This window comes from Pinus tabuliformis, chromosome 8 (assembly GCF_031772625.1).
Source record: "Pinus tabuliformis cultivar Carrire ecotype Pingquan chromosome 8, CPIR1, whole genome shotgun sequence".
NCBI classification, from domain to species: domain Eukaryota; kingdom Viridiplantae; phylum Streptophyta; class Pinopsida; order Pinales; family Pinaceae; genus Pinus; species Pinus tabuliformis.
The window spans coordinates 1,666,492,597-1,666,506,979 of record NC_142294.1 but is presented as its reverse complement, the minus strand read 5'-3'; positions in this window follow the sequence as shown (position 1 = coordinate 1,666,506,979).

The following is a 14,383-nucleotide window of genomic DNA, read 5'->3' as shown; positions in this document are numbered from 1 at the left end:
GAACTCATTCACTCATGCAATGTGGAAAAACCAAATTAGGAAGGATGATGATTTCGAGGAATGGGGACAACAGTTAAAAGAGGAAATTTGTGCAAAGGCCTAGTAACCACAACACTCCAAGCTCTACATCCACTTCATATCCACTATCTATCCATCATTTTTCCATCCCATTTCATAATAAAAAAATAATATTTTCTAAGAATAAACCCTACACTGTCCCAACCTGAATATTTCTTGAAAAAAACACAAAGCACATCCTCTCCATTTTCACAAACCTACGCTACTCCCTCTGAGCCCTAGCATCATCCTCACAATCCTCTACATCATTTCTCATCACTCCCATACAGTTAGAAGACCCTAAAATAGAAGGAATCACTGTTACAAGAAGGTAGAATGGTGCTACAAGAAAGAAGAAAGGAACAAATTGTGCTAAAAACCCAAAATGACAGTGCCTAAGAGAGACTTAATCAAAATAGAGAACTCCAAGGCCATTAGGCAATCATCTAGGCCAGAAAAGAGAAGAATAAGGCAACAAAAGGTAAGAAGGCATTCACCATCAAAATAGAACTGAAACTGCAGTGATAAAAAGATGTTTTCCAATAGGTCTCTAATCTCTTTCTATCTTTTTTCCAAGGCCTAAAAGATGTTATAGAAAGGGGAGAAAGGCATGGAAGGCAAGTTGAGGGCCTACCCTAGGCTCATACTATGATCATTTATGATCAAAATAGGTTTAAACATGCCGCTTTAGGGTTTTCTATAGTTACTAGAAGAACTACTACATGGTTTCCTATAGTTACTATAGAAATTACTATAGGATGTCCTAGTTCTCATATAAAGGCATTTTGAAGGTTTCAGAGGTGTCCAAATGGTGGAAAAAGGTAGCAAGATGTTGGAAAACAATGTGGAAGAACTTGCTAAACTAAAAAATATTCAAGAACCCATCTTGAATAAGGGGAAGCAGCCTAATGGTCTCAATAAACATTGTGATTTTTCTATGCTCAAACAGTTTTGGAAAAATGAGTGAAATGGAATGAATGTTTCAATGGAGAGGGTATGAATGAAGTGGATCTACAAGCCAACAAAGTTCACTTGCAAAGAGGAAAGTTATGTTTTTTTTCTTGAAAGACTATTAAACAATCATTAAAATAACAACTACATTTTTGTGCTTGTCCTTGCAAAACTTACAACCAATATTCTTAAGAGAAAGGATTGAGGAATGCACAAGAGAGAGGCCACTAGGGCCATGAATGAGGCACAATGAGGTCACTATGTTTCTCAGAGGATGAGCAACACTTTCAGCAGGGGGGTATGATGGGCCTCTAAATTAGACATAAATTAAGGCTCATCTGACCATCCTTCAGGACATTATACTTCTATTTTTGCATTACATAATGTATTTTTAAATTTAATATGTTCATTAGGAAGGTTTATGGATAACTACATATTTGTGCCTAATAATATTTATTTTTATGGAATATTGTGAGAATATTGGGCAGATTATGAAGATTTGGAAGAGGAGATAATTTAGGGAATTTCTCCCTACTACAGGAGGATTAATATTAAATAATAAATCAAGAATTTATTCTAAAATAATTGCACAGATTATAGATCTCCAATGATTGAGAAAATCTAGGAATGTGTTCCCTATCATTTAATGCATATTCATAGTATTGGGAACCAGATCCACTAATTAAGGAATTTTGGTGGGGAAAGCTTCCTCCTTTCATGGGGAATGATTTCTAATAATTTTTTATAAGTACCAAGTCGAATTTTCCTCAGGGGGTGGAATTTTCTTGGTTTTCTTATGGAGAGAACTCATATTTTTGTAGCTCCATTGTCATTTCTTGCAGGGATATAATTGTATTGATGGAAATAATGAAGATTGGTGCCATGTTTAGCTTCTAAATCTTGGTCTCCTCCATAGGACTCTAAGTTTCCTTGGGCTTGGACATCCCAGGAGCCTCAGAGCCCTTTTTTATCATTTAATTTTCTTCCTTTCACTTCTTATTCACATGCATCTCTTGTTCTTGTTTTTTTCTATTTCTGCATTTAGTATTGATGATTTCTTGTTGTAGGATTGGGTTAAATGGTTGAAGTAAGTTATTTTTTAGGATCACAAGTATCATTTCATCCTTGTAACAACTTTGGAAGGTCATAGTAATTATTGAGTTACTTGGATTAGTTTGCTTATTCCTAAATCTAGATTTCTGGAAGTCCTTTGTGGCAAATAACAATAAATTTCTGCTATTTTTTAAAGCATGCTAACGAGCTTCAATCAATTTGATTCCACTTGAATTATATTAAAAAAACATTAATTAAATAACAAAAATTGCCCATTTAATTTGCACATAATTAGGTTAGGCATTTGATAGATTTACTAGCTCACTAGTTCTCGAAATTCTAGATTTTATACTAGTAATTTTATGCTATTTTTTAGCATGGGTTAACTGAGGTATTTTTGAGTGATTCCACATGGAATGGAGACCCTGTTTATGGAAATTTATGGATATCATCCACCATCCATCACATCATATTTAAGAGGAAATTATAAGTTTCAAGCAGTGGAAGATCACATCAAGCATCAACAACAAGTTCTCAAACTCTTAAAGGATAACCTCACGTTGGCGCAGAATAGAATGAAACAACAAGCAGATCAACATCGCAACGAAAGAAGTTTTGATGTAGGTGACTGGGTATTTCTATGAATACAGCCATAAAAACAAATATCCCTCAAGAAATATAAGAAGGATAATAAATTATCACCAAATTATTATAGTCCGTACAAGGTGTTACAAAAGATTGGTAATATGGCATACAAATTGGAGCTTTCTGCATCTTCCCGAGTGCACCCAGTTTTCCATGTTTCATGATTAATGAAGGTTATAGATGAGAAGATCCCAATTCAAATAGTTTGTCTAGAAATTGAAGAGGAAGGAAAAATCATATTGCAACCGAAAGCAGTCACAAAAACAAGAAATCGACAGCTACAGAATCGATCAATTTTAGAGTATCTCATTAAGTGGAAGAACTTAACCGTTGAAGATGCCACATGGGAGGATGATATTTTTATACATAAGCATCCAAAACTAATGAAGCGTTGAGGAAAACACTTTTTAAAGGCGAGGGTCATGTTAGGTCCCTATACTACTATTGTAACCCCTTATTGTTATTAGTGCAACCCCCTTATTGTATTATTGTGCACATATAGTCCCCATGTTGTTATTATTATACCCCATACAAGCCCACTGTTGTTATTGTTATTTCCCTATAATATTATTTTTATGTAGGCTCTAATTGTATTGGGATGCCTTAGACTCCTATATATAGAAAGGAGGTCTTGTCATTTGTATCATCCAAGAATTGTTTATTTTTGTAATGTAGAGGAGGTTTCCCCCTCGAAGAGGTTAATTTTTAAGTCATTGATCTATATTTCTACATTTTTGTGAGTTGGTTTCATAACAACATACACATGAAGAGTCAGGCCAGCATGATGGTTGAGGAGGTTTCCAAGGATGAGGATGAGGAGGAAGAGCTAGTCGAGGACATAGCCAAATTATCTGTTATAAATATGGACAAGTAGGATACTTCATAAGGGATAGTTAGAACCCTACGACAACCTGCAACTATTGTAAGTATTTTGATCATGTGATAGAAGAATTTCACATGTGTATTGCAAATATGCAAGAGAAGAGGAACCAGTAGCCTGCAACAAATCTTCAAATGATGATCACTGAGCAAAGGGAGGATCAACCATGCATTGACATTGTAACAAGAAGTAGAGTTGCGACTGGAAATGATAAAGCTAACGGGAGAAAGGAAGTTGAAGCTACATGGGTAAGAAAAACTACTCAAAAATCCCCTGCATTTGATATTCAAAAGGAAAATTTAATATTTAGAAGGAAAAGCAAGGAAGAGAGGCAAAGCTTTAGGGATGATGGGGCTTCAACCTCTACTGCACAACTGACATAGAAGAATAACTGTGAGATAGTACCAGCTGCGAAACAAGATGTGGTTCCAGATATTTGGAAGTCTTTTATATAGACATGGATGAAGTTGTTAAGAAACTAGAAAGCTGTGGAGGGATTGCAGGAATTGATAGACTCTTGTGCTTCTAAGGAAGTACTATAGAGAAATATGCACATAGTAAAAAACCTACATTGACACAAGAAGAGGAATGGAAAATAAATGAGGCTTACTGCACAGATTAGAGAATATGACATAGATTAGGTTATCTTAGATCTAGGATATGATGCCAACATCTTGTCGAAGCAGACTTGGGAATTAATGGGTAAGCCAAAGTTCCAATGGTCCCCGATCCAACTGAATATGGTGAAGCAACAAAATATTGTTCCTCTTGGAAGGTTTTCAAGTATCATGGTGGACATTGAAGGACTGTGCACTGCTACTAACTTTGAAGTGATCTAAATTATGGATGATAGTAATCCCTATATTGCGTTGCTTGGATTGGATTGGGCATTTGATAACATGGCTATAATTAACTTGAAGTAAAGGCAAATGATATTTGAAAGCAACAATGTGAGAGTCATTGTTCCATTTGATCCATCAGAAGGATTGAGGTATACCGAGCCTATTAAAAAGGAGCACAATGTAGATAACATCAACAACATTTACTAGATAATATTAAAAGGAGAAGAATGGATCAAACCTATTGCAGATAGAATATTGGGTTGGTAGCAAGATATTTCCTGCACTGCAAATTCAAAAGAAGAATTTGAAAACTGGAAAAATAGGTTACATGAAGTGTCGACAAGGCGATGTGCAAGGATCACTAAAGTGTTTGGCTGTATGCTAACAAAGGTGTGTGATTTACCTTTTTATGATGGTTTGGGTAATGTCGATACTTTCTTTAGATATTATGAAATACAGGTGCCAGAATGTCAGAGGTTGTTAGCTCTAGATCTAGCCCTAAGAGCTACTCCTGCTAGATGGTGGGGTACACATAAGAAGAATATAGGATATTGGCAACAATGTCGAAGATTGATGTGGGTAAGGTTTGGTCAAGTAGAAACAAAACTGGAAGATAAGTATGATGGTTAAACTAATCCTAGAGAACACATACAACTCAGTATGGTATCATGGGAAGAAATTTCATGAGAAGAATGGGTGCATAGCTTCATCCATACCTTGGAGACAATTTGTTAGAATTGGTATTTGGAAATAGAATTGCGACATGGTACTACAAGCTGGGAAGAAATGGTTGGTGGATTTATAATGACCTTTATTTCTGAAGATGATTGTCCACATATAGATGCAGCCTTCCAAATAGTTAAGAAGAAGATTCTTGAAAATCAAGTTCCATGTACATGGAAACCTGATTGGGCCGTGTAGTTACATAATGTAATGGAATGATACAATATCACTACAGAAGAGGAGGAAGATCCTCATAATATCGACATCGTAGAATATGAAGGTCACGTGAAGTAAATGGACCTGAAATAAAGATGCCTGATATAAAAAATCCATTAAAAAAGAATAAGGTGAATATAGGGTGAAAAGATCAGATGAAGTTTGCAACAATAGGAGATTGTTGGGATGAAGACACAGCCAACAAGATAATAGAAATTTTGCATAAGCACGAGGAGTTTTTTCCCATTAAATTCTCAAATATGAAGGGCATAGTAGGATACTTGGGAGTTATGAAGATTCCTTTGAAGCATGATGCGAAGCCTATCAAGTAAAGGCATTATATAATGAATTGAAAATATAAGGAAAAAGTGAAGGAAGAATTAGATAAAATGTTAGCAGTTGAGATCATCGAACCTGTCGAAGCGTCTGAATGGGTGAGTCCCATGGTGGTTCAAGAAAACAAGGCAAAAGGGGAAATCAAAATTTGTGTGGACTTGAGAAAATTGAATGATGCATGTTTGCATGACCCCTTCCCTACACCATTTATAGACGAAGTATTGGAAAATTTATGAGGACAGGAGGTCTACTCTTTCACAGATGATTTTTCTGGTTACCATCAAATATGAACTGCTCCAAGTGATAGATGTAAGACAACCTTTGCTACAAAATAGGGCTCTTACCAGTATGCAGTGATTCCTTTTGGTTTAAAGAATTCTCCTACCATCTTTTCTAGAGTTGTAGTTGTAGCCTTTAAAGAATACATGCACAATTTTTTGGAAGTTTACTTCGACGATTGGACAGTATTTGGGATGTTGAAGAAGCATGTGGCGAGCTTGAGGCTAATGTTGGATACATGTAGACAATACGAGATATCATTTAACTTGGAAAAGTGTATCTTTTGAGCACAATTTGGTATATTTTTGGGACATGTAATTTGTAAGTAGGGATTAATGGTGGATCCCACAAAGGTCACAGTTATTGTGAACTTTCCAGCACCGAAAACAGTGAGACAACTACACACGACTTTGGGCCACACTAGCTATTATAGAAAGTTTATAAAGGGGTTTATATAGATAATTGTGCTGATGGGTAAATTGATAAAGAAAAACATGACCTTTTAGTGGAGCGAAGAGTGCCAGAAAACTTTGGATTTACTGAAAGAAAAGATGGTGATTGCGTCTATTCTAGTTTTCCCGGACTGGAATAAGGAGTTTCATGTACACGTGGATGCATATTGCATAGCATTGGGTATAGTACTAGTGCAACAAGGAGCAGGAGAAACTGATCACCACATAGCATTTGCAAGCAGATAATTGTCCAAGGCAGATAATAACAATAACACAACATAAAGAAGTGGGTTAGCTATGGTATATGCATTACGAAGTTCAAGCACTACTTGTTGGGAGCACATTTCAAGATGTTCACCAATCACTCTGCACTGAAATATTTGGTGAACAAGCCTATTTTAGGAAGAAAAATCTGTTGATGGTTGTTATTATTACAAGAGTATGCCTTCAAGGTTGTAGTGAAGCCAGGAAGATTAAATGCTAGGCCTAATCATTTATCAAGGATAGAGATAGGATAATAACCCACAAGTATTGTAGATAGACTACATGATGCCCAGTTGTTTGCAATCAGAGTCACAGATAATCACTTTACAAATATTATTCAGTTTCTGGCTATAGGAATGGCACCCACAGAGTACACTATGAAGCAAAAGAAGGAGTTCGTAGTCAGAGTAGTTGATTTCTCATTGATTGTTGGACACTTGTACAAAATGGTGCTGATTAAATACTATGAAGATACATCCCTGAACATGAAAGTCAAATTATTTTGATAGAAGCTCATGGATAAATCGCGGGTTGACATTATGCAGGAAAGGCCACCATGCAGAAAATCTTGAGAGCTGGGTTATGGTGGCCCACATTACATAAGGATGAAAAATAGTTCTACCAAGCATATGATGTATGTCAAAGAATAAGGAAGCCATCTAGGAGAGATGAGATGTCACTAGTACCACAGGTAACTTTATAGGATTCTGACAAATGGGCTATTGACTTTGTTGGGCCTATCAGTCCACCAGGGAAAAGGATTGGTGTGAGGCTAATAATAAATGGAGATGATTATTTGACAAGATGGGTCGAAGCTCAGCCAGTGAAGGATTGCAGGTAGAAACTACTGTGAAGTTCATATTTGAACATATACTGTCCAGATTTGGTTGCCCAAGGATCCCGATGAGTGACCAAGGGACACAATTTTTGAATAAGACTATTCAAGCATTAACTGAGGAATTTCAAGTTTACCACCAGAAGGGCACTCCTTATCATCCTCAAGAAAATGGAATAGTAGAAGTTTTCAATAATATTTTGGAGAATGCATTGACCAAGGTATGAAATGTGAACAAGGATGACTGGGATCTAAGGATTCTAGTGTTGTTGTGGGCATATAGGACAACATGAAAGAAATTGATAGGGAAGACACCTTTTAGGTTGGTATATGGATAAGAGGAAATTATGCCTATGGAGTACATTGTGCCAAGTTTGAGGATTGCAACATTCATAGATATGGAAGACCCTAACATTATGAAGGAAAGGATGTTGCAGTTACTAGTTCTAGAAGAAGACAGGTTCATAACAGGGTTCCATCAACAAGTGAAAAAAGCAAGGGAGAAAGCCTGGCATGATAGGCACATCAAGAAGAAGACATTCTGAGAGGGAAATCTTGTATATTTATATGACAACAAATTCACAAAGTTCCCAGGAAAATTTAAAACACATTGGTTAGGGCCATATATCACCAAGGAAATCTTTGATGGTGGTGCAATTCAACTCGTGAAGTTAAATGGTAAGTTGATTCTAGGACAAGTGAATGATAGAAGATTGAAAGTATGTAGGGACAACTATGTCCCTGGAACTTTGCATTGAAAAACAAAGGTAAGAAAGTCCTAGTGCCACCTACAATTGAAAATAGGCATGGGATTGCAAACTACTCTATAGAAAGGGACTTTGTCGAAGGGAGACTACTATGCGATACTCAGGAGTATGAAGAAGTTCGAAGGAACTGCAGTGAAGAAAGAATGACTACACCACAAGGGAATTTTTGTCAAAGTTGGCTAGAAATATGATCGTTGGAAGGAAAAATCTATCGTCAAAAGGAATTTGTTGTTAAAGGGTGCGGGAGAAATGCATTTCTGAAGCACAATTGGTGAAATATAGCACCATAGCTGAATTAAATGAGCAAGATCTTAGCTAATAATGGGGATGGAAATTCAAACTCGTTATAAAAACCATATCCTTCTCCACATTTTACACTTTGCCATCTAGAAAATTTGAGAAGTTTCAACTAAGTGTGAGAAAAGTGAGCTACTGCATGTCTGAGAGAAGCTTTGAGGAAATTGTTAGAGCATTTGCAAAGAAAGGGGTAGAAGGAGTCACGGAAGCCTAGGATGGTCAAACCGTAGCAATGAGTGTATCCATGTCCCCAAGGTGTGCGAGGTCACCAAGAAATCAAGTACCAATAGAAGCACAGTGGTAGAAGAAACAGGAAAAGAGGTGAGCCGAGCTCTCAGGGATAGAACTGAGGACATCTTTGAGGAATAAGACACAGAAGAAAGTGTGAACAAAGAATAAGGAGGAAAAGGAGGAGAAACCAACCAAGAAGGAGAGGAAAGCAATCCAGTAGAAGAAACCAAAGGCGATTCATGATAGTGAGGAAGAGACTGAGGTGCACTAGATGGAGACAAAGGAAGCATAAATTCCCTCTATTCTTGCACCTTATATGCCACCAAGAAAACTAAGCATCAAGCTGGTTAAGGACCCAAAAGATAAGAAGTTTGTCACGTTTACTCCAATGATGCCATAGAAAGTTTAGTTTGACAGTGAAATGTTGGGGAAGATCCCACAACTGAACATGGATGACTTGGATTTCAATGATCGAAGCAAATAACAAAAATTTTGAGCAGAGCATATACCTGCAGTAGGTATATTACCCAAAAAGTGGAGTGACAAGTTTAGAACCGCACTGGTGAGCTGCAGGATTGCATAGATCATGTGTGTTAAATATGCTACTTGTGCCACACTTTGGTAGAAGCACATGCAATACAACTTGTGTGCGAAAACTTCTCACATTTGCACATGATGGATGCCTTTGGTTGGGGACGAGGATGCTGATAAAAAAAATGTTGATCAGAAGGATTATAGGACTGCCTCACCTAGGAAAATACCCCACAAAAGAGTTTGTGGGAAAGAATCAAGACAAGGCGATGGCACAAACGATGAAGGATAAATTTGGCATAGTGAAGAAATCGCGTGGGTATGACATTAATGCCATCAACAACTAAGGGGTGTGCTTCGATGCACAGATCTTAGTAGGAAAGATCATATGGAAGTGCAGAGAAAATAAGCTCCCTGCAGCCATGTTTTCTTTGGCTGTGTAGTGTAGCACTAGGGTCCAATTTAACTGGGCCACCTATTTATGTAAAGAATTTTTGAAATATTGCAGGGAAGTGTAGGATGAGGGGAAGAAATTTCATTTCGTGTGTTTAATCAACATCATCGTGCTAATTGCATGGAAGGATCCGGAGTACTCACAGTTTCCCCTGTCGAAGCAGATATTTGTGAAGCAACGAATTATGCTTCCCTTTGGTATACTAAGGAGTCATCACGTGCAATGGAAAATAGGATTTTATTCATAATACTATTGATGGATTTACACATGGTGGTGAATCAACACCCAAGGCTGTCACCTAGTCTGTATAGGAAATACTACAACATCGTGGACTTTAAAGAAGACTTCCATCAAGTCTATGTGAAGTCAAGGAAGGACCTGACGAGGACATGGAATCTATTTCCATATTTAGCGACCGAGGATGACTTACATGTAGTAGTACAACGATGGTCAGTAGAGTGGATGAATCCACCTAGCGAAGATGTTAGAATAGAGAAGGGTACTCCGCAGGATGCATGTTCAAGTGGAAATGATACAGAAAAAGAACAAGGCACAGAAGAGATAGAGCCAGAATAGGAATCCCTCAATGATGAAGGAGTATTAGAGGAGTCACCATTCATCATTAAAAAGACGTTACCTACAACAACCATGCCGATCATGAGGAAAAAGTACAAGGCAAAGAAATCTAGGGGTGATGCAACACTTGCCCTCACTAATGGGGATATCGACAAGATCATGAAGAAGGTCTAGGAGGTAACAATAGAGACCTGGGACATAATTGATGATCGCTATAGAGTGACCTTGACTGATTTTTAGCAAGGAATCATAGATTTGAAGGCACTACCATAGAAAACGAGACAACCAGAGAAGACGACTCAACCACTGCAGGCAGAGTGACAAATAGAGACAACATTCAACATTGGGATTTTAAGGGTGCCAACTGGAGCAATACAATTCAAGTAATTAGAGGACAGAGATGAGCTAAACCCTAGAGTAGCATCAACATGAACATTGTCATGCTTGTGATTTAGGTACTACATGGATTTCACCAGAGCATAATAAATGAGTTACAGAAGTGGGAACAATGAACTTCGTTGTTGACCAGTCAGGTGGAAAAGGAGAAAGCTTCACTGAAAAAGGAACTGGAGTTGCTGGTTAAGAAAAGAGATGAGTTATGGAAGAAAAAAAAACAACACGAAAGAGCCATTATAGACGGTTGTAGCACGGTTCCGGACGTGAAGGCCCATGAAGGCGAGCCACCAGTAAAGAGAGACGCAATGCTCACCCTCGCGATAACAGAATCAAGGAATACATTCATGAAGATGAAATTTAACTATGAAGTGCAGATCTTTGAGCTGCAAATAAGGTTGCATCCATCCATCCCACTAGAAGTACGAGAGAAGAGGGACAAGGATTTAAATTCTACATTGAAATGCATCTCTGACACAGTGGTGGGTTGTGGAAAATTACTAGATGACACTGGTCAGGCAGTATAAATGCAAGATTTACACCAGCATTTAATTTGTCAATCCAGGTAAGTAAACTTAGAGGCGTAGCACAATATATGCTAGAATATGATCTCAGGAATCTGTCAAATAAAAACCAAGCTTTTGCAAGAAATTCAAAAGGAGCATCATTTAGGAAAAATAAACAAGACTCTTCAAAGCAAAGTAAATGCACTCTAGGAGTCTACTTCTGGATCCTCTTCTGGGTTGAGTTGACTCCTACAGTAAGTCTTCCTCAGTTGTCCAAGGGACAAAGGAATGTAGGCCCCATTCAAAAGAAAGTGATTCAAGAAATAAGGAATGAAAAACCTCTTAAAAATTATTGTTATGTTGCAAGCATTAAACTAGAAATCACACGAAAACTTCATTCCAACTAATCTAATGAAATAATTGACTGCTTTAAAAAGAATCAAGATAATAATGCACTACTTCTCTTAAAGACAATTCACTACTTTAGTTGTAAGAGAAATATGCAATAAGAACCAATATATAATTCGTGTTTTTTACCTTGATATTATTAAATACTTCCTTATAATATATGCAACATTTAATTATAATGAAGAATTCTGTGAGCATTTTGTCAAAAAGATTCACAATCTTTCCTTATGCTGATCCTGCATTTGCTAGCAAAAGTATAGGAATAAATGTTTTTCTTTCAAAGTGCATGAATCATTTTCACATTTAAAATAATGATTTTATGGCGATCATGAATGCTCAATGGAACATGTAAAGTTGAATTAACTAGAAATCTAACTCAGCAATCATTTCCTTCACCATTATATCCTGAAAGAAAACCTCATTATGCAACAATGAGATTAGGGCAAGTATCACACTTAACTTGTAATGGAAATAAGAGATGTAGTAAAACATTCGATGCTTATCCTCTACCTTGGTCTTTATAAAAATACATAAAAATATTATTAATTGAACTAAAATTATCAAAGCTATGAGAAAGAGCTGTAGATAAATTCACCAATCAAATGATCAAAGCATATAATGGAAATCATGAAGTAAAATTGTGAAATGAAAATGCAAAGTTATATGAAATCGCACTCACATACTATGTAGAAAATAAATTGTAGCAAAATAATTCTAAGAGGTTTGGGGCAAGGGACTCGCTGGTGGGCCCAAACACCTAGATCGTTGCCCTTGCAACAATTAAATCATAGTGCAAGCATATTCATAAGAAACATAAATGTAAGTAGAATGGCAAAATATTTATTAATCTTGAAGTCTTGTTACATCATGACTGAACAAGCTGTGCTTGGCTCCAGTGATCCCCTCTCGGGATCATCCTACTAGAAATGCATCTCCTCCTTCCCTACACAATCAGAACCAATCCTCCTTCTGCAATGAAGTGCGCTTTACAATCTACAATATGCCATCATGCACACCTACGTAACTCCTCCTTTTATATTATTTTTACATGATCATTTCCTTAGAAAATAACATGGGGATTGAATCCCAACTGATATTCATCAATAGAATATCATTACGATGATTTTCCAATTGAAGGAATGAATATCTAACATGAAATTCCCAAATTTGGTCATTTTCTGCAATTCTGGAAAAACTAATATTTTTAACAAACTACCTCCAAAGAACTCCTCGTATCTCCTTAACCATTACGAATTTGGGAAATTTATCTAGAGGAGATCTATTTTGTTATATTTACAACAATAACCTCTCTCAGAGTTTTCTGTTTCAGCTTCATTGCCTTGGAAATCATGCCCGCAACTAACTGTTTGAAATCTGAGATCCTGAAATTCGGGAAAAGCAGTCTATTTTTATACAACTACCTCAAAGACCGTTATGTAGCTTCTATAACATTACGAATTTTAGAAATCAATTTAAGGCTCAGTTAATTTGCTATACTAGGAGCAAAACCCATGTTCCTGAATTTCTCTATTCACCTTCACCTACATAGAAATCGAGGCGGAAGTTGGCAGTCTAGAAACTGTTGCGAATTCAGGGCTGAGGCATTAATTATTTCCTAAACATAAATCCATACGACCTGGGTGTATCTTAGCTTATTTGGAAGTTTTCAAACACCATTTTTAACAAAAGCCTCTTTCATATTTGCCTAGAAATGTATCAATATATGAAAGCCCCAAATTGGTGCATGCATGTTGGTGCAGGCACAGTTGGTGCAGGAATGTTGGTGTAGGCATGGTGTATGATATGGGAAGGTGAATGAAGGACCAAGGCTTGTTGGAATATGCATAAAAACATGATCAAATCAGTTTTATACATCCCAAGCTATCAAATCCAGTAACATTAGTTGGTACAAGAACTGTTGGTGCAAGAACTGCTAGTATAGGAATGTCAACACCTACCACAAAAGAGCCTAACATTAATGAAATTATTACACTAAATACTTTTCAATTTAACAAAAGAAGGATAATTCATAAATCAACAACTGATAGCTCTACATGCCTCTAAATAATAACTTAATAATGTGTAAAAATAATAATAATGATTATAGACACTTAGTACAGGCATAAAATTATTCAGTTAAATCATGAAAATTTGGAAAAAATGGAGCCTCAACACTCCCCCATGCTAACCTTATTGCATGTCCTCATGAAAGCCAAACCATAAGATTATAAAACCATGGAAGAAGATAGGGGGAATGTTTAGAGATCCTACTATGCTTTCCTGATAAAAATGTCAACAAAAATCTCAACAAGGAAATATTAAGATATCATGGTATGTCATCATTTAAAGCATTCACCAAGTCTGCAACAATATTATTACTATGCCAACTAAAACCATGTTACGATCCTGATGAAGATATTATGTGCAAAAATGGTAAACTTGCAATGTAACAGATTAGGTACAAGAAAGCAATGCTTTGTACCAAACATTATGGAAAAAGTGTACTGCACCTTTATGATAGACATCACATACCCATTTTCCTGTTTCATATGAATTCCCATATTGTCATATATTTGAGAGCTATTATTTCTGTCTAGAGTCTTATTAACAATCATGATAAAAATCAAATCTTTGTTGAAAAGGTGTAATTTCAAGAAAATTACCACAAGATTCCTGCACCTAATACA